The sequence below is a fragment of the Symphalangus syndactylus genome, chromosome 11 (assembly GCF_028878055.3).
Source record: "Symphalangus syndactylus isolate Jambi chromosome 11, NHGRI_mSymSyn1-v2.1_pri, whole genome shotgun sequence".
Taxonomy (NCBI): Eukaryota; Metazoa; Chordata; class Mammalia; order Primates; family Hylobatidae; genus Symphalangus; species Symphalangus syndactylus.
This window is the reverse complement of record NC_072433.2, coordinates 65,036,388-65,058,488: the sequence shown is the minus strand read 5'-3', so window position 1 is coordinate 65,058,488 and position 22,101 is coordinate 65,036,388. Positions and strand designations below refer to the sequence as shown.

Here is a 22,101-nt window from a genome sequence, read left to right as displayed (position 1 = left end):
ACATAGTAGACGTTCAGAACTACTTTAAAATCTGTTACAAGACCAGCTTCTTAGCATGGAAAGCAAGCCTTCCCAACTGACTTCAATGTACATTTTTAAAGAATGAAATCCTGTCTTTTTGGAATCTTAAGCAGTCATAAAAAAGAACAAAATCATGTCCTTTGCAGCAACATGGATGTAGCTGGCGGCTGTCATCCTAAATGAATTAATGCAGGAACAGAAAACCAAATACCACATGTTCTCACTTATAAGTAGGAGCCAAGCATTGGATACACCTGGACATAAAGATGGGAACAACAGACACTGGGGAATACTAGAATGGGGAGGGAAGAAGAGAGGCAAGGGTGAAATGAAATGCTACCTATTTGGTATTATGCTCACTACCTGAGTGACAGGATCATTTGTACCCCAAACCTCAGTGTCACACGACCCATGTAACAAACCTGCATATGTACCTCCTGAATCTAAAATAAAAGTGGAAGTTATTTAGAAAAGAAATCTTGTCTTTTGCAGCAACATGGGTAGAATTGGAGGTCATTATCTTAAATGAAACAGGTCAGTCACAAAAGATGAATATTGCATGTTCTCACTCATAAGTGGGAGCTAAATAATATGTATAGATGGACATAGAGAGTGGAATCATGGACATAGTGGAGAGAATCAGTAGGGTGAAGGAGTGGGAGGGGGTGAATGATGAGAAATTATTTAATGGGTACAATGTATATTATTTGGGTGGTGGATACCCTAAAAGCCCTGACTTGACATCTACACAATCTATGCAGGTAACAAAACTGTGCTTGTACCCCATACATTTATATAAAACCCCCAAAATACCCATACATTTTTAGTCCTAGTCCCATATATATTTTCATCTATTCTATACTCCAGTCACATTTAAATAATCTCTCATTTACTTATTCATCTATATAATACCTACTTGTTGAGCACCTACACTTACCAGGCATGCTGGAAGCAGCGTGTATTAATTATATTTTCTTATTTTCTATATTCTTGATGATCTTGCTGAGGCCTTGATGCTGGAGAGACCAACCCTCCCAGGGCTAGCTAATTCCTAGAGAGATCAAATGGCTCCACTGTGAGCATATCTTTAACATACAATCCAACCAATCCAGAGCCCACTCCCCCAAACGTCTCCTTTATCAAACTCTCACACACCAAGCCAATATTTCTTCTGCCCTAAATGACCCCAGGGCCAGGTACTGAGCAACTAGGAAGCACTCCAACAGCCCAGCGCCCGTCAAAATTATTCAAACTGTCTACTCATTAGCATGCTCATTATACCTACCCTGCTGCACCCACTCCTTCCTGTGAAAACCCCAATAAAGGCTCTGGGCCGTGTTTTCTCCTCTTCCTCTTCGGCCTCCTGACCAACCATGGTCAGATTCCCCACGCGGATCTGCATGGCATGCCAGGCCTCTTATTTCCAGGGATTGGTGAGTAAAAACTTGTTCCTTCACATCAGTCATTTCTGGGCCTATGTGTCTTACCACACCTGATGAAAATAAATCCCAGTCACATTTTCAGAACGCAATGGTTAACAGTGGTTGCTCTCATGGAACCTAAATTCTAAAGTGGGAAGATAGGGGGGAAAAGATGTGGGCAAGGTTGGTAAGTATTCACTTGGAATGCACCAAAATGTCTGTACTGATTATCACAGCCAACATTTGTTCTGATTGGTCAGTGCTCATACCATAATACCACATATCAAATTTTTGAATAGCATGTCTGGATGTAGGCAAACCCTAATCCCATTTTTCTTACCAGTCAGGTTTCCATAGAGAATAAAAGATGAGGCAGGAATTAAAACCTGTCTTGGAACTCAACGTCCAGTGCCTTTTCTCTTTTAAAATACAATTCTGAACTATAGTCATCCATCACTTAATGACAGGAGTATGTTCTGAGAAGTGCGTTGGTGGTTTCATCTTGGTGCGAACATCATAGAGTACTTGCATAAACCTCGATGGTTTAGCCTGCTATACAGGTAGGCTACATGGTATAGCCTATTGCTCCTAGGCTACACACCTGTACAGCAAGTGACTGTACTGAATACCACAGGGAATTGTAACCCAGTGGTGATTATTTGTGTACCTAAACATAGAAAAGGTACAGTAAAAATACGGTATTATACTCTTACAGGATCATCATCATATATGCAGTTTGTCATTGACCGAAATGATGTTATATGGCGCATGACTGTACTTAACTCTTAAGCCCCTTTGACTTTGTTTGTGATGCTTTTTTTTCCTCATCTTTGATTTCAGAAATCTTATTTCTAGTTTAACTGCCATATCTTCACTGGAGTCTTCTCTGCTTTTCCCAGATAATTTTTATTACTTTATTTTTTAACACTTTGCTTATGCATCTCTTAGAGTCCTTGTTTCATTTATAGGTAGTTTTTATCTGTCTCTTTTATTGCACTCTAAGCTCCTTGAGATCAAGGAGGATATTTATATTACAGGGATATAGGTCCCCAGCAACTAGCACAGCACAGCTAGGTGCGAGGTCTCCAGCACCTACCACAGCACTGTACACTGTAGGATCTCAGGAAACATTGAAATTAAATGACTAATTAATCATCAGGAGTCTTGCATGGGGCTTGCTTTTTGGAATCTAAATTCTGAATATAATTCTCAGACGAGCATAAACTTGGATGTACATATAATAAATGAGGCTATTTGTATTGAGCCAAGAAAACAGGGTAGCATTCTTTAGTGGCATTCCCAAGGAATGGGAAACTGATTAGACCAATCACCTTCAATTTTCTTTGGCTCAGACTTTGATGACCAAAGTTCACCGTGATAGTAAAATCCTTGGGCAAAAATTCTGACTGCAGAACTATCCATCCTTGTAAGGGCAGATGAAAGAAAAACAATATGCACTGTAAATTTCTCAGTAGAGCTACGATTGTCTTACACCAGCTAGATAGGCATATCTTAGCAAGTAGGCTTCATTCGTTCTCGCTTTCATAATTTAAACTTCTGCTGTTGAGCCTATAACATAATACTCTAATCCATGGGCAGAGGCAATTTGGTCTTGTCATCTGGCAGCCGTTTATTAATACTGGTGACTGGGAAAGACTAGACAAATGAATAAAGATGGTTTTTGTGAGTCCAGGATAAATGGCTAAAGCTAGGCCAACTGTTCCCTTTCCTGTCATTACGGAGTTGAAGACCCTAGAATTTTTGTGATTCAGGTAACCACCATGAGAACTACTTAATTGGTAGGATGTGGTAGAAAATAAAGTCATCAGTATTAGCCCTGTGTGCTAGTCATCCCTGCCTCTTAGCTGTGACTACACAGAGATATATGTGTGCACAACACAGTTGTAACTGACATCAAAGTGAACATCATGGAATAGATTTCCAAGGAAGTTTTGTTGTTACCTTAGGGTCTGACATGACTTTTGATATTCTAAACTTCAGTGTTTATGAGAAACATCCATATAACCACCCTTTGCATGGATATAGCATGTTTCTCCCCAGAGTGACATGGAGTGTTCTGTGCAGAAGGGGAAGATGGAGTGGGAGGATCTGGCCACAGACAATTAAGAGCTGCAGTTCTTCTCCACAGCAAGCATAGAACATAAGGGGGGCAATTTAGGATAGGAAATGAAGGATGCTGGGTCCAGCTGAGACTGTAAGGGGAGCTCAGCAAGGTAGAAATGACCTGCCTCAGACTTTGTCCAGCTAAAATTAACCATGACTCTTAAAAAAAGAAAAAAACTTAAAAATGACTGGATCCATGAACGTCTTTGGTATTTACCCAGAACAGTTAATGTGCCAGGTAATGTTTAAACGTAACTATTGGGTTCACAAATGTAAAATATAATCTTTAAACTATTGAGTCTTAATTTGTACCCATTTTATAAACACAGTCAAAACATCCCCCTTTGTCTGGGGAATAAAGACACTAAAACCACCACACATCATTTATTGTTTTTAGACTTTGATCCCTGAGAGTAGGACCTACTTCATGTTGGTATCCCCAGCTCCTAGACTATGCCTTTCTCACATTAAATGTTCAATAAGTGTTTGGTTAAATAGAAATTTTAAGGCCAGGTCAGTGGCTCATGCCTGTAATCCCAGCACTTTGGGAAGCCGAGGTGGGAGGATAACCTGAGCTCAGGGGTTTGAGACCAGACTGGGCAACATAGTGAAACGCTGTCTCCACTAAACATACAAAAATTAGCCAGGCATGGTGGTGCATGCCTGTAATCCCAGCTACTAGGGAGGCTGAAGCAGGAGAATCGCTTGAATCTGGGAGATGGAGGTTGCAGTGAGCTGAGATCACACCACTGCACTCCAGCCTGGGTGACAGTGAGACACTGTCTCAAAAAAAAAAAAAAATAGAAATTTTGTAGATGCTTTATTCAAAACTGTTTTTCATCGTCTCTGCTTAGTTACCCTTGCTTCTCATTTTTTTGTCCATATAAGGTCTTTTTCCCCCTCACATATAGTGGTGTAGTTGCAAATTTGTTCTAGAATATTATCTGAAATTTTATGGCTTGAATATAATTTTTACATAGGACCTATGTAAATTTAAAGATTCTGATCCATAAAGAATATTCTAGTAGTTTATGGGGTTATTTTTAATAAGCAAAGAATGCTACATTCATTTTTAAAGCAAATAATATGTTTTATAAGTGTCTATTTAAACTTGTATTCTGGGGGTGGAATCTTTAGATTCAGCTGGAGTGGTGAACATTTTTACTAGAAATACTGCATTGTATTCTATAGGTTAATATTCATCTAATAGCTGTAACAGTGGTATGCCCTTCAATACCACATACATAGATGATATTTGTAGAAGCTTATTTCGTTGGTGTACTGTAACAACTCCACAAAAGAATTCTGTAGGACTTGCAAAGGAAGATGCAGTGCTGGGGAGACCAGCTCTTTAATATGTGGAAAAGCACAGGCATCACATAAAGAAGTAGCCCTGCAAAGGGAGCCCGGAAAAATAAATCTGATAAGGTTTAAGGATGTGAAGGGGCCCTACGCTGATCTGAGAGTGCTGTAGATTAGCAACAATAACAATATTCGTATATTATTTTACTCTTTTGTTTCTCCTTTGAACCTTAGGAATGGAGAATTGAATTAACTATATAATTCTGTTCACAGCACACAACCATCATCATCCATTTCAGGCTCCTATCCTTTCGTTCCCTCCATCCTGAGCCCTGTTTCCACCTTCCTACCTCCCATAGCCATCCCCTACTCTGAAGTATTTGGGATAGGTATAGATGTAGGTGTATATACATTGTCTGTACTTGGGTAAGTATGTGTCTGAAAAATATATCTTTGTATATGTGTTTTACATTTACATAAAGGGCATAGATATAATTGTATTACTTTTTCCCACTCAACACTCTTAAAAAACCAATCCATGTTACTCTATTTTTTTTTAGAGTTCATTGCTTCTGACTACCTATCTTTCCTTAATATATATGTATCAGATTTTACTTATTAGTTCCTTTTCTAACAAACATGGAGGTTGCCTCCAACTACACACTACCAAAAGTAAATAAATAAACAAATGTCGCAAAGAACAGCCTATGCAGATATCTGTGAGGAATTTCTCTGGGGTAGATATTTAGAAGTGGGGTTGCCAGGTGGTAGACAGAATGCCTACTGAATTTCATGGGAAATACTGTGTTCTCCTGAGAGAGCTTGCTGGTTTATATTGCCACCGGCAATGTATGAAGGATCCCATTTCCTGATATGCTTGTCCATGTGTATGCGATATATTTTTTACTTTTAAAAATTGTGAAATGCAAAATACATGCAAGGAAGTGCGTAACATAAACATACAGCCTAATTATTAAAAAGCAAAAATTTAGGCATCCCAGTAAAGAAATAGAACATTGCTAGCATCCCCTACAGGAAAGGCCCCCTTCCCAGTCATAATCCCCTCCTTTCTCCCAAGCTTAACTACTATCCTGACTTTTATGGTAATCATTTCCTTGCTTTTCTTTTTACCTTTACCACCCAATAATTCATATTTACTGTATAATTTTTAAAATATTGACTGTATAGTTTTGCCTGTATTTGAGTTATATATGTATTCTTTTGAGTCTGGCTTCTTTCATTTGCTATTATGTTTAGGAGATTCAACCATGTTGTGTACTGCTGTAGTGAGTTCATTTTTGGCTGTTATATAATGTTCCACTGTGTGATTATAAACTACCCTACTGTTTACTTATCCATTCTACTGTTGATAAACATTTGAGTTTCCAAAAGTTTTTAGATATTATAAATAGAGTTGTTATGGACATTCTTATACAAGACTCTTGGTGCTCATGTACACTCATTTATGTTGGATATATACCTACAAGAAGGATTGCTGGATTGTAAAATATCAAGATATTCAACTTCGGTGAATAATGACTAACACGTTTCCAAAGTGGTTGTATTAATTTCCATCTCCACCAGCAGCATTTGAGGGTTCCTGCTATTTTAAGTTGCACTATACTTGTTATTGTCCATTTTCCCCCCTGAACTTTTCATTACAAAAAATTTCAAACATACAGCAAAATTGAAAGATTTCAGTGAACACTTGTATAAGCGCTACCTGAATTCTATCATTAACTTCTTTTAGCATTTAGAACCTTCTAAATCTTCTCCCTTTTTCCATTTTCAAATTTTTAAAATTGAGTTGAAATTTATATAATGTAAAAGTAATCATTTTAAAGTGAACAATAAAGTGACATTCACAATTAGTCATTCACGATATTGTACAACCACTATCTCTATCTAGTTCTAAAATGTTTTCATCACCTCAAAATAAAACTCTATAGCTATTATGCAGTTAATCCCATTCTTCCCTCCCCCTAGTCCCTGGCAACTACTGATCTCCTTTCTGTTTCTATGGATTAACCTCTTTTGGATATTTCATATGAATGGAGTCATATAATATGCGATCTTTTGTGTCTGGCTTCTTTTACTTAGCATAATGTTTTCAAGATTCATGCAACTTGTCGCATGTATCAGTATTTAATTCCTTTTTATGACTGAACAATACATTTGAGCTATTGTGAATAATGCTGCTATGAACATGTATAGCCCACATTTAGGCTATTATGAATATTGCTCTATGTACAAATATTCATAAGAGTACCTGTTTTTACTTTTTTTGAGTACAAATGAATTGTGGGGGCATATGGTAATTCTATGTTTAACTTTCTAAGGAACCACCAACTGTTTTCCACAGCAGCTGAACATTCCCACTACCAATGTACAAGTGTTCCTAGTTCTTCACATCCTCACCAACACTTGTTATTGTCTGTCTTTCTTGGTTATAGCCATCTCAGTGGGTGCAAAGTGGTATCTTATTGTGGTTTTGATTTGTGTGTCACTAATGATGTTGAGCATCTTTTCATGTGCTTGTTGGCCATTTATATATCTTCCTTGGAAGAACGTTTATTCAAGTCCTTTGCCCATTTTAAAATTGGGTTGTTTGTCATTTTGTTGTTGAGTTGTAAGAGCTCTTTCTGTATTCTGGATGTGAGACCCTTTTCAGATATACAATTTGTAAATGTTATTTCCCCTTCTGTATGTTGTCTTTTTACTTTCTTTTTAATGCCTTTTGATGCACAAAAGTTTTAAATTTTGATGAAGCCCAATTTACCTATTTGTGTTGCTGTTATTTGTACTTTTGGTTTTATATCTAGAAATCCATTGCTAAATCTGAGGTCATGAAGATTTACCCCTGTTTTTTCTTAAGAGTTTTATAGTTTTAGTTCTTATATTTAGGTAATTGATACATTTTGAGTTAATTTTTGTATAACAAGTGAGGTAAGGGTGCAACTTCATTTTTTTTGCATGTGAGTATCCAGTTGTCTCAGCACCAGTTCTTGTACCATTAAGATTTAACTGTGCTTGGTTTTTTATATTTCTACCCATTCATCAATCCATCTTACCTTTTGATACATTTCAAAATAGAGTTCTTCAATCACTTTCTTCTAAATTTTTCAGCATACATATCATTAAATAGAATTCAATATTTGTTTACAGTTGATTTATTAATGTAAATTTTACATATAATGAAATGCATAAATCTTAATTGTTCATGTTCTAGTTTTTGACAGGTACATATGACCATATATCCCAAACCTATATCAAGATAAAACATTATCACTATGCAAGGATATTCCTCCATGAATTTTCCCAAACTCCCAAGAGTAGAGGAAGTTTTTTTCCACTATAGATTAGTTTTGCCTATTCTAGAACTTCGTATAAATAGACTTGTTCAGTATATTCTTTTTTGTGTAAGGCTTATTTCACCCAGTATAATTTTTTGAGTTCATCCATACTGTTGATTGTATCAGTAGTTTGATTTTTCTTAGTGGTAAGTGGTAATTCATTTTATAAAGATGTTTGTCTATTCTTATATTGTTGGACACCTGGGTTATTTCCAGTCCAGGGCTCTTATTAATAAAGATGCAATCATTCTTGTCTGAGTCTTTTTCTGCATATATGTTTTCATTTCTCTTGGGTAAACACTTAGTAGTTGAATTGTTGGGTAATAGGGTAGGGGTACCGTTTTCCCAGCAAAAGTGAATAAGAGTTTTGTTTGCTCTACATTCTTGCCAATATTTGAGGTTGGTGGTCTTTTTAACATTAGCCATTCTGGTGGACATGTCGTCATCTCTTATTGTGGTTTTAATTTTGCATTGATGACTAATGATGTTGAGCATCTTTCCTTCTCTCTCATTTTGTATGTGACTGTCTTTTTCTTATTGCTTTATTGCTTTCTGTATCTTGATAGAAGTCTTTATGACACATATGTAAGATGTATCAGTCATTTCTATGGTTAGTGTTTTCCAGACTAATATTATCCCATGCTGCCAACTAAAATATTTATTTGTTTTGTTTTTTGTGCTTAGGTCTACAAATCACTTGAAACTAATTTTAGTACATCATATAAAGAAGCAGCAAAAATTTATTTTTCCATATGAATATACAATTTTTCCAGAACCATTATCTTTTAAAGACCACTATTTCCCCACCATTCTATGAGCTGCTATTTTTCATAAACCAAGTATTCATTTATGCCTGGATTTGCTTCTTGACTCTCCGTTTTCTCTCATTGATCTGTTTGCCTGTCTTCATACCAATACCACATTGACTCAATTCTGTAGGTTTATAATAAATCTTGATATATGATAAAGCAAGTCTTCTCACTTTGTTCTTCTTTTCCAAGATTGTCTTGGCTAATCTTGGCACTTTGCATTTTCATTAAAATATTATAATCAACTTGTAAAGTTTTAGGAAATTTTGGGGTTTTGATTGTGGTTTTATTGTTTCTCTGTATCAGTTTGGGGGAGAATTGACATCTTTATAATTTTGAGCCTCTGAATCCATGAACATGGTGTATCTCTCCATTTATTTAAACCTTTAAATTTTTTTTTATCAGTCATAGTTTAGCGTTTCTCTGTGTAGAGGTTTACAAGTTTTTAGATTTATTCTTGTTTGCTTTTTTTGATGTTCTTTATAAATGGCATCTTAAAGTGTCTATTTATTTGTTGTTGGTATATAGAAATAAATTGATTTTAGTTTATTGACTTTGTAGTCAGCAACTTTACTAAAATTGCTTTTGATGTCTAATATTTTTTCTGTAGATTATTTTGCATTTTATATGTATGCCATTATACATGTCAGCTATGAATATGACAGTTTTATCTCTTTCTTTCCAATTCTTATACGTTTTAATTTTTTTCTTGCCTTATTGTATTGGTACAGTACAAAGTTCAGTACAAAGTTGATAGAAATGACAGTGGGCATTCTTATCTCATTCTACATTTCAAGGGAAAGCTATCAATATTTCATTAAGTATAATGCTATAGGTTTTTAAATAAATAATCTCTATCAGATTAAGCAAGTTCACTTCTTTTTTTTTTTTTGAGACGGAGTCTCGCTCTGTCGCCCAGGCTGGAGTGCAGTGGCGCAATCTCGGCTCACTGCAAGCTCCGCCTCCCGGGTTCACGCCATTCTCCTGCCTCAGCCTCTCCGAGTAGCTGGGACTACAAGCGCCCGCCACCACGCCCGGCTAATTTTTTGTATTTTTAGTAGAGAGGGGGTTTCACCGTGGTCTCGATCTCCTGACCTCGTGATCCGCCCGCCTCAGCCTCCCAAAGTGCTGGGATTACAAGCGTGAGCCACCGCGCCCGGCCGTAAGTTCGCTTCTAATTGTAGTTTGCTGAAAGTTCTTTTTTTTAAAAAAGTGACGAGATATCGAATTTTGTCAGGTAATTTTTCTCTATCAAAATGATAATATGATTTTTCTCTTTTATTGTGTTAATGCTCTGAATTTTACAGATTGGTTTTAGTGTGTTAGTACAGCCTTGCATTTCTGTAGTAAACATGTCTTGGTCATGTTGTGTTATTGTTTCTGTGTGTTGTTGAATTTTACTTGCTTATATTTTATGTTTGGCATTTCTAAATTATGTACATGAATGAGGTTGGCTAGTAATTTTTCTTTTTCAAAATGTTCTTGTCAGGCTTTGCTATTAAGCTAACTTTAGGCTCACAGAAGAAGTTGAATGATAGCCTTCATTTTCCTATTTTCTGGAAGAGTTATGTAAGATTGACATTATTTCTTCCTTGACTGTTTGGTGGAATTAGCCTGTGAAGCCACCTGGCCTGAAGCTTCCTTGGTGGATTTAATGTTCTTTTAATAGTTAATGAGCTATTTAGATTTTCTACTTCTTGTGTCATTTTGGTAAATTGTATTTTCTAAGAAGTTTGTTTTATCTAAAATTTTAATTTATTGTCATAAAGTTGTTAGTAGCCACCTCTTAATGTTGTTTTAATAGTTGGTATATGTAGTAATTTATTCTTTTCTATGTATGTGTTGTAAATCTCTGCCTTCTCTCTCTTCCTGCCTTGGTCATTCTTACCATACAATTATCAACTTTAATAGTGTTTTCAATTTACCTAGTTTTGCTTTATTGAACCTCTGTTGTAAGATTTTTTAATGTTTTACTAATTTCGATATAATCTTTATTATTTTCTTCTTATTTTGACTTTAATTTGCTATTCTTTTCCTAACTTCTTGTGACTAATACATACCTCATTAATTTTTAGTTTTACTTCTTTTCTGGTGTGCATTTAATGGTGTACATTTCTTTTAAAGTATTCCTTTAAACTACGTCTTACAAGTTTCAATATTTTGAATTTTCAGTTCAAAATATTTTCCATGACTTTTTCTTTGGCTGTTATATCATTTAGAGGTAGATTTCTTATTTTCCATATACATGGAAATTTTAAAGTTTTTAAAAATATTGACATTTAGCCTAGATACATTGTAGTCAGAGAACATAACTCTGTCTCATATCAGTTCTTTGAAATTTGTGGCGACTTGACTTGCTTTGCAACACATGCTCAATTTTTGAAAATGAGATTTTTAAAAAACTCAATATGCATTTTAGTTTTGGGGCACAACATTCCATTTACATCAATCGGGTCAAGTTTCTTCTTCTTTTGTTTAAATTGTATAGTCTCTGTATTCTATCAGCTTCTATTCATGATTGTAGGTTTGTCTGTTTCTACCTCTAGTCCTGTAATATTTGCTTTATATATTTGAGTTCACATTATTAGGTGCCTACAAATTTATAATTGTTATATCTTCTGTATGAATTGGATTCTTTATTATTATGAAGTATTCCTTTCTGTTTCTTTTTTTTTTTTTTTTTTTTTTTTTGAGATGGAGTCTTGCTCTGTCGCCCAGGCTGGAGTGCAGTGGCGCGATCTCGGCTCACTGCAAGCTCCGCCTCCCGGGTTCACGCCATTCTCCTGCCTCAGCCTCTCCGAGTAGCTGGGACTACAGGCGCCCGCCACCACGCTCGGCTAATTTTTTGTATTTTTAGTAGAGACGGTGTTTCACCGTGGTCTCGATCTCCTGACCTCGTGATCCGCCCGCCTCGGCCTCCCAAAGTGCTGGGATTACAAGCGTGAGCCACCGCCCGGCCTAATATTGCTTTTTTGCCTTAAATATGACTGCTTGATATTACTACAGATAGATCAGCTTCCTCTTTGTAGATGTTTGCATCAGGTATATGTTTTTCTTTCCTTTCACTTTTAATACTGTAAAATTCTTCTTAATGTGTATCCTTTTTGAACAATACAGAATTAGATTTTTAAAAAAATCTGGCCTGACAGTCTATGTTTTCACTAGAGTGTTGAGTCCGCTAATATTTATTTATCACAATTACTGGTATTTCTGCTTTGCTAGGAGGACCTGGAATTTGGCTTTTACTAAACTTAGGCTAATGGGATGGCCTTTCTAAGATATTTACTATGGGCTCAAATTTTCTAGGTATGTCATAAGTATAGAGAAAATTTCCATTTTTGTTTAAAAATATTCCATAGATGTGGAAAGAGACAGTAGATGTGGTTTCAAGCTGAAATTCAAATAAACTAGATTCCATATGGGATAGCTATTGGAAGCACTGGCTAAGAAAGGAGCCATATCAAATTTTGAGTACAGCCAAACCCAATCATCATGTTAGCATTGATGGAGAAAGAAAATATCTAGACTTACTGAATTATAATTACAGCTGTATGAATCACAATCACTACATATATAGCAAGTGTGATTTTATCTGTGATATAAAAAGGCCTTTTTAATGGGATTTTACTGTAATTTTAATAGACTGGAGAAAGTAATGAGTTAGTCATAGCTTGTGTGTATTGGGGTGAAAAAGCAGGAAGGATATCTGTAGTAATCACTGATGTGTTAAAAATATATTATGGCTGGGATCAGGATTAGGGAGGTGTGCCTGAAGTTAATGACTTATATATAAGGCCCTTGTAACTAAGGTACCAGTTCAGAATAGAAGTTTATAAAAAGCAAGAAAAATCGGATTGCTGAATCCAAATATAGAATACTATTTTGTGGTAAAATAGAAATACATATTTAAAATGACTAAAATAAGTGTAAAAAGATATTTTTGAGACAAATGAGGAAACTTGAACATTGGTTATTAGATGATATTAAGGAATCATTGTTAATTTTGTAGCTGTGGCCACATTGCAGTAAAAAAAAAATTGTCCTTATTTTTTAGAGAACACGTAAAAGTATTTAAGGTTGAACTGACGTAGACATAATATCAGAAATTTGCTTTAAAATATTTGCAGTAACAAAGAAAAAGAAAGAACAAGAAGAGGGATAAAACAAGTGTGCCAAAATGTTAAAAGCTATTGAATTTGATCAATAGGTAGTATGAGAATGTCTTATACTATTTCCTCTATTTTAGTGTATGGTTAAAATTTATAATAACTTTTTGTAAGGAATAAAACACTGTTAGAAAAGCACTATATATTCTTATTGTTAACACATTTAAATATTTTCATGATGGATAAAGTTTTATGTATATTTTTCAGCTGACTAAAGGCTAGAAAATGAAACAGGGAATGCTAAGGGTGGTGCTGGCATGTGTTGCAGTGGAATGGGCACAAGCTTGGTTACAGGCTTCAAGCTGCCACTAATGAGCTCCACTCCTTTGGCAGTATCTTTACACCTCTCTGGGCCTTGGGCCATTTTTTTGTTTCTAAGATGGGGCATTGTCCTAAATGAGCTCAAAAGTCTTTTTCTAGGTCTTATTACCTATGGTTCTGAATGTACTGCACTTGGAATCTTTTGTTTCCTGGAATTAGGAACATTCACAAGATACTAGGTTTCAGATTGCACCCCTCCAAATTTTGGTGGTCTTAAGGAACCCCTGCAAGGGGAAGGAAGAGGGCTGAGGGATCAAAAGTGTAGATCTTCCCTAAACCCCAATTTAATAACCCAGCTCAGCCACTATTTAAATTTTTTTTTCATGGTTCCTGTTTTCTGCCAGCATCTCTAGAAAGAGTTGGTCTCTCTGTGCCCACTATGTACAGTTACGTTTGCAGCTCCTATTCTGTCTTACTGCATGTGCCTTCACACAGACTGTGAGCGCTTCAAGGTAGGAACTTTCTATTTCATTTTTGTATCCTTAAGTACCTAGGACACAGTCTGGCATGTGAAGGGGCATACAAAATATTAATTGCTGAGTGAATTAATGCATGAATGAATTAAAATAAACTAAAATAATTTGTGACATTTAATTTCGTGGAATATAATGAAAAGAATATGAATTAATTTTTACTATGAAGTTTAGGAAGCTTTGGCTCTTCAATGAGGTACATTCTTATTGGCATACCCACTCACTTTCTCTGTTGTCTTCTTATTCCACCCTCTTCAATAATCTTCAGCAGGATTCATTTGATCAGAAAGCATTAAGTTATGTCCTCCCCTCATCATCGAAATTCCTTTAGCTGTAGTTTTAAAACTAGGGCTGAGGGGGGGCAGGAGGCGGGGGAGGCCATAGGTGAATTGTGGTACATCCTCCAGAGGACTGATTTTCTGCAAATATTTAGGGAAATGTAATGTAATTGGCAAATGAAGCATTATTTTATATTAAAACAAATTCAGATATATTTTGGAGTAAAATGTTCAATGAACACAAAATCCTAAGCTAGACCTTGAGATTTCTGGGAATCTTCTAGGCTAAGACTGTCCTCTCCGCCTCAACTCCTAGGTCAGTGATTTATTTAGGTATTTGTATTTGAGATAACCTGTGAGGATGCCGACCAGGCAGATATACAGATAGGCTGTGGCTCTGCCGGGTGCAGAAGTAAGAGCTATGGAGTTGAGGAAAACTAGACTGAAAATGGAACCTTTGAGACAGCTTCACAGAAAAAGCCTCGAGGAAGACAAAAAAAAATGTGCCTTATCTATTTATTTAGAGACAGGATCTGGCTCTGTTACCCAGGCTGAAGTGCAGTAGCACAATTATAGCTCACTGCAGCCTCAAAATCTTGGGCTCAAGCGATTCTCCCATTTCGGCCTCCCAAGTAGCTAAGACTACAGGCACACACCACCACTCTCAGCTAATGTTTGTTTGTTTGTTTTTTTGTTTGTTTGTTTTTTCTGCCAAGATAGGGTCTCACTATGTTGCACAGGCTGGTCTTGAACTCCTGGCCTCAAGCTGTCCTGCTGCCTCAGCCTCCCAAAGTGCTGGGATTACAGGTGTGTGCCACCGCACTTGGCCTGATTTATTATTTCTGCCGTACTTTGGTAGAAAATGCCCAAGTTGTGCTGACCTAAGACATATGAAATTCCCAGTGTAATAATAAAAGAAAGCAAGTTACCGATTCTATTTTTAAACTGTCATATTTTTATTTGTTAACTACACCTCAGTAAAGCTCTGGGGGAAAATCTGTCATATTTTCTTTAGGACTAACTTGATTGGTTTGTCCCTGTGTGTGAACACATGAACACTGTTGTTTTAGACTGAAATATAATTTATGAAAAGTATTAGAAAACACGTTTAGAAAAATCATAGTCAGTGTATATAAGATTGTTTTCTTATTAAAGAGAAGATAATTTGAAACCATTGTCAATTCCCTAAGTAATTAGATGCTCCCTTTCTCTTTAATAAAAGGATCAGATAATTCAAATCCTCTTAGTTCATTCAAGTCTGGCTTTTTTCTTTCTCATTTTCTTAGCTTTCAAGTGAGTGGGCATTTACTTCAGTCAATGCAGTCAATATTCAAAGTTCAAAATTGTCTTATTGAACTGTCAATTTGATATTTATTCTTCATAGTCACTTTTTTTCCAGCATGGTTATGGGTGTATTCAAATCCATTTCTCATAATTGGCAAGATTGTTAAACTAAAAAAGAGCCTGGTATTCCAGGTGTCTGTGTTGCCTGAAGTGACACTTACTAAACCCAAATATATTTCTAACTCAGCTTACTTGAAAAAAAAAAAATTAAGCACTGATCGGTGCAAGGCACTATAGGTGTGGCACTAGTATAGTTTACTGAATATAGTAGGTAATCAGTAAAGGTCTTGAAAGTAGGAATAACAGTAACAAACAAAGCATGTAAACTCTCTCCATTTACTCCTTTGTTTGTAAAATAGACATAATTATTTCCCCTTAGAAAAGCTGTAAAGTAGAATAAATGTACCAACCACTTGGTAAATATAAAAATTATTAAGGAGTGAAAAGTTATATAGATTATTCTAAAAGGTAGAAAATATCTTTTTTTTTTTTTTTTTGATGGAGTCTGGCTCTGGCTGGAGTGCAGTGGCACGATCTCAGCTCACTGCTACCTCCGCCTCCCTCCGGGTTCAAGCAATTCTCCTGCCTCAGCCTCCCAAGCAGCTGGGATTACAGGCGTGCACCACCATGCCAGGCTAATTTTTGTATTTTTAGTAGAGATAGAGTTTCACCATGTTGGCCAGGTTGGTCTCGAACTCCTGACCTCAGGTGATCCGCCTGCCCTCGGCCTCCCAAAGTGTTGAGATTACAGGTGTGAGCCACAGCGTCTGGCCAACTTTTCAAATGCATGTGGTGTTTTCCATTATTTACTTTTCGAATTTTCCTTTTCTTTGATGTCTTTTGCAGTTGCTTGTATTCCTTTTCAAAGGAATGCTCTGCACCTGTTACCTTCATTTTCTCACCACGCATTACACATCCTTTCTTAATCCCTTGTTGTTTTTACCAAAACTACACTTTCAAAATCTTCAGTGGCTTCTTTCTGGTCAAAACATCTTTGCAAACACCCTTGCTCAAACACCTCATACTCCCTACTCTTTTTTTCTAGCATTTAATTTTTATAGTCACCCCCTTTGGAAAACTCGTGACTTATCTTGGCTTTTATGGTGATGTACTTCTTGGCCTTCTTACTATTTCTTGGATGGTTGTTTCCATTTCTTTCTTTCTTTCTTTTTGAGACAGAGTCTCGCTCTGTTGCCAGGCTGGAGTGCAGTGGCGCAATCTTGGCTCACTGCAACCTCTGCCTCCCGGGTTCAAGAGATTCTCCCACCTTAGCCTCCTGAGTAGCTGGGACTATAGGTGCGTGACACCACGCCTGGCTAATTTTTGTATTTTTAGTACAGATGAGGTTTTTTTTTTTTTTTTTTTTTTTGAGACAGAGTCTCGCTCTGTCACCCAGGCTGGAGTGCAGTGGCGTGATCTTGGCTCACTGCAAGCTCCGCCTCCCGGGTTCACGCCATTCTCCTGCCTCAGCCTCTCCGAGTAGCTGGGACTACAGGCGCCCGCCACCACACCCGGCTAATTTTTTTTGTATTTTTAGTAGAGACGGGGTTTCACCGTGGTCTCGATCTCCTGACCTGGTGATCCGCCCGCCTCGGCCTCCCAAAGTGCTGGGATTACAAGCGTGAGCCACCGCGCCCGGCCTACAGATGAGGTTTTATCATGTTGGCCAGGATGGTCTTGATCTCCTGACCTTGTGATCCGCGTGCCTTGGCCTCCCAAAGTACTGGGATTAAAGGTGTAAGCCACCACACCCGGCCTCTTTCCGTTTCTTTTAAAGATTCCTTCTTCCCTGGCGTTCTTTGGGGCTGGCTTCCTCAAGGCTTTTTCTGCGGAAATCGCTGCTGTCTCAAAGTTTCCATTTTCAGTCAGGTGGTATTAATGAGTTCCTGCCAGTAAGATGTCCTGGAGGAATGTTTTCAGATACTTAACGAAGGCTTAAGTGCAACTTTGTCAGACTCCAAATTCCATTCATTATCAAACCTAGTTTTCGGCCCTGTATAAAATAAAATCTATTTCTAGGTCTTGATAGGTTAAATAATAGCATAATCTGCACAAGCATAATCTGAACCTACTTACCTACAAGTAACTCTTTAACAGCTATAATGTACTCTGTAATAATTGGGAACAGGGCAAAGTGACCTTCAGCTTTATGGGGTTCAGATCTGAAAGGAAGTTCATTTTCAGGGTGGATGAGCAGCTGAGGAGGAGTTTGCAGGGAGAATGTCAGGCAAGGCTCAATTTTACGAGGATGAAGCTAGTAAATTTGGTGATAGAGAGAGTCACTCTGCATGTACCAGTGTATAAGGCACCTCCTTGTTCAATGGGGTGTCAGGTCTTTGAGCTCTGTTTCATTTGTTGGTGTTGCTTGTGTGACTTCTAGCAAGTTCATTTCTTGATGATTTGGTTTTCTCATGTGGAAAATCAAACTAACCGTACTTACATCCTACTACCTCACAGAGAAAGTGTGAAAATTAATGGGTTAATGCTGGAAAAGAGCTTAAAGATCTTTAGATACAAGTAATTATCAATCATATCATAGAATAATTTGGACTTTAGAATAATGGTTCTAAAGAGATTACAAAAATACTGTCAATGCACGTTTATTAGCGTAGACCCTTTTTCAAGTTACAGCTGTAGTTTCTAATTTAGCAAATTAATTTTATTTAATCAATCCATTCTAAATGGGCCTGGAACTCTGTCAGAGAGCGATCTTACACCAAAAGGGCAAGATACATGATCATCGTGGCATTCTCATCTGAATGTTAGGTCTCTAATTGTGCAATTTTTCCCAGTTAGGCTGTGTGCCCTCTGAAAATAATGCAAGGAGAGTAACTTAGAGGCCTAAAAACATTTTTTAGGTGTTTTTCTTTTACTTACTAAAAATACAAAATTTTAACATACTAGAAAAATACATTGAAATAATATATTTTATTAAGCATAATTTTAAAAAATGTTTTCAATGAGCAATCCAAGGGCTTAGATTAATTAACTTTCTGGAGCTTTGAATATAATAACTTTCTTGTGTGTGTTTATATGAAAGTTGTAAGGAAAAATTCATGAAAAAATTTAAGTACATGCCTACAATTGAAATAATTTTGAAATGGACTTCACATTTAACATAAACACTTAAACTAATTTTAATAAAGATGAAAAATACATGATTTTTTAAAATATTTTTAATTATTCAACTTAAATGCAAACCAAGGTGGTTTTTTTAGAACAAAAAGTTTAAAACCTGGTAGAAGTTTGACAAGAAACTATTTTCAGGTCTAATATTAAATAATTACTTCACAATAAATATAATTTTGTTTGAACTCTTAGTACGTTATGTTAAAGATAATTTGCTAGAGCAGTGGGTAGATTAAATTTGAAAAAAATAAAAACTAAATACTTGGAGATAAATAGCAACCTGAACTTACAATTTAATTATCATGTTGATTATTTAGTAAATAAAGTGAGTACAGAAATAACGTCCTTAGAAAGTCATACAGTATAATTGATTATGGTGTCTACTACTCAAGTATAGTTTGATAAGTTTGGTCTTACATACTTTGAAAATAATTTATAGGAGGTTTAGGTATTGAAACTTATTATGTATGCAAGTACATAGGATAGTAATTTAAACAAGTTTATTTTACTGAATATAAATAACCAGGCAGAATACCCTAATAAATAATTATTTTCCTTTTTGTATTCATTACAGTAATTCATTGTTGAATTATATTGGTCAAGTACCTGAAATTATATTTATTGAATACACGAATTATATTATTTGATATTAGCTGAAAAGTTCTCTTTTCATACCTATTCCTAGCACTTAGCTAAAGACCTTAAAAGTGTTTTTCAGTTTAATAAATGTAGTGTTCTTGCTTTGAACGTTACAGAAACTGAGTCTTAGAAAATTAACAATTTATTGGAGGTTGCAAGGAAAATTAGTAACAATTGCAAAAAAACTTCTACTTCTCACTGAGATTATTCATTTGGAATTAAATTTATACTGCTCATATATATTTATTTAAACATATATTATTGGATTCTTAAAGTAGTATCCTTGAAACTTCTTTTGGGAAAGTTTGGTTTATAAACTATTTAATTTGGAAAGTGGTTTATCTTATTTTAATCCAAACATATTTCAAATTCATAGCTATTCCAGAAGTGAATTTACTCAAAGTGAATAAATAAACAAATTAAGAAAATAGTATTTTTCATATTCACATTTATCATTGGAGTAAGCGGAATTTCTTGTTAACGTGGATTCTGATCTGTGCTATATGAAAACAAATGACTTAGGGAAAACAAGGCTATAATGCCACCTGGGGGCTTTTAAGGACATCACAGTTCACTAAAACTAATAATCCTATAGGATAAATTCCAGTTACCTCCATTTGTCCTTCAGAATAATAATTACCACTTATTTTTCCCTTTTCACTGATTTTTATAGTTATTACAGAGAAGGGATAATGGTTCAAAATATTATCCTATTTTCTACAGTCTACATTATCAAGATATTTCTTTCCTGTAACCAAGCAACATTCTTCCTCTTAGGAGACAGCATAGGTACACCATAAGATATCTACAATTTTATATTACATTACGAGATGCAATAGGGTTACAGGGTCAAACCAAAAAAGAACAAGGTTAAACAACAAAAAAATCCCATATACTGATATGTATCTATGGCAGTGAAAATATTCTCTCTTTTTTTGTTAATCTTAAAAACTAACAGAAGAGTTAGTCACACCAGCCGAGCAACCTCAGGGATGTAGCATATGAGAAGTGGTTACAGTGCAACAACTTTTTTTTTTTTTTTTGAGGGAGCTAATTTGCATTCATGATTTGGTAGTCTTTACTGAATGCCTAATGTTTTCTGAATATTGTTAAAAAAAGGCCATCTGTGTTGTCAAATGATAGTATACACAACACACATGAGATGAAAATATATAAGAGCTGCTAATGTCCTTATCTACAGTATTTTTGTTTTATAACAAAATGTTTGTTTCTTCTTATTATTATTTTTACCATTTTGGCTATCTTATGCTTTAACCGTATCTTTCCTATCTGGGTGTTTTTCAAATTTCTGTTGCTATAAGCAATATCATGTTTAATTAAAAGCTCGTTATTCTATTTGTGAATTTATTCACATCCTTTTTCTCTTTCCACTAATTACCTGTTAGCCTGATGTATATATATGTTCAATAAATATGAATAAATGTCAATATTTTAGAATTTTCTAGTTCTCCCAACAGAAAAGATATATCATAAAGGAAAAGGAAAAAAAGTTGAAATAGACAGTGACTAGATCTGTGAGATGAAGGATTTGGTTCATGTGCATATGTTCAGAGAACTAAGCATGGTCCAGCTGCAGCAGGGGCATTTAAACAAGAAGAATAAGTCTGCAAGTGAGTCTGATCTTTGTTTTTGTTTTTCCATCAGCTAGTCACTATAGCATCTGCTGTAAGCTCTGGTTAGAAGTTGATGAGATTTGTGATGTTTAAAGATGAAGATCTATAAATTATATCTGCAGGTTATTTGAACTGTATTACATTACTATGGCAGAAACCAGTAGCAGTTCCCCTAGATCCATCTTTATTGTTACCAATAAAATTTTTATCTGAGCATTTCACTGCTCAGAATAGAGGTTACATTCCCTAGTTTCCCTTGCAGCTGTCTGTGTCCATATAAATAAGTTCTGGCCAATGGGTTGTAAATAGAAATATCCTGTGGCAACTTCTGGAAAACATTCTTTTATTTTCTTTTTTCTTTTTCTTTTTCTTTTTTTTTTTTGGAGATGGAGTCTCGCTCTGTCACCCAGTCTGAAATGAAGTGGCTCAATCTCGGCTCACTGCAACCTCCAGTTACCAGGTTCGAGCAATTCTCCTCCCTCAGCCTCCCGAGTAGCTGGGACTACAGGCGTCTGCTACCACACCCGGCTAATTTGTGTATTTTTAGTAGAGACGGAGTTTCGCCCTGTTAGTCAGGATGGTCTCAATCCCCTGACCTCGTGACCCGTCCGCCTCGGCCTCCCGAAGTGCTGGGATTACAGGCGTGAGCCACCGCACCCGGCTGGAAAACATTGAGACAAGTAGCACACACCATTTGCCTCTTCTTTTCATCCCTTCATCAATTCTGCTGTTTGAACAAAGGTGCTATTGTCTTGGGTCATAATACAGAGGCCACACAGAGTAAAGCTATATGGAAGAAGCTAAAGTCCCTTGCACCATGGAGTGCTAAAACAGCCCTGGACTGTTTACCTCGGGACTGTCTCCCTAGAAGGGAGAAATCAACTTCTATTATGACACTCTTATTTTGGATTTTCTACAACTTGCAGCTAAACCTATTCTCAATGGATATAATTGCTATGGGAAATGCAGATTCATTTATTGATTAGTTACTGGAAAAGCATATGTTTAAAAATTAATTTTATATAATATATTCATGCGTTATTTACCACATTCATTTTGTCCATCCTCTCAGCTTAGACGCATCATG

General features: G+C 36.0%; 1 protein-coding gene across 1 annotated transcript in view; it reads left to right on the top strand.

Annotated features, from left to right (window-relative positions):
• WDR41 (WD repeat domain 41) overlaps positions 1-22,101 on the top strand; it is a 191,218-nt gene that overhangs the window by 84,735 nt on the left and 84,382 nt on the right. The window lies entirely within an intron of this gene.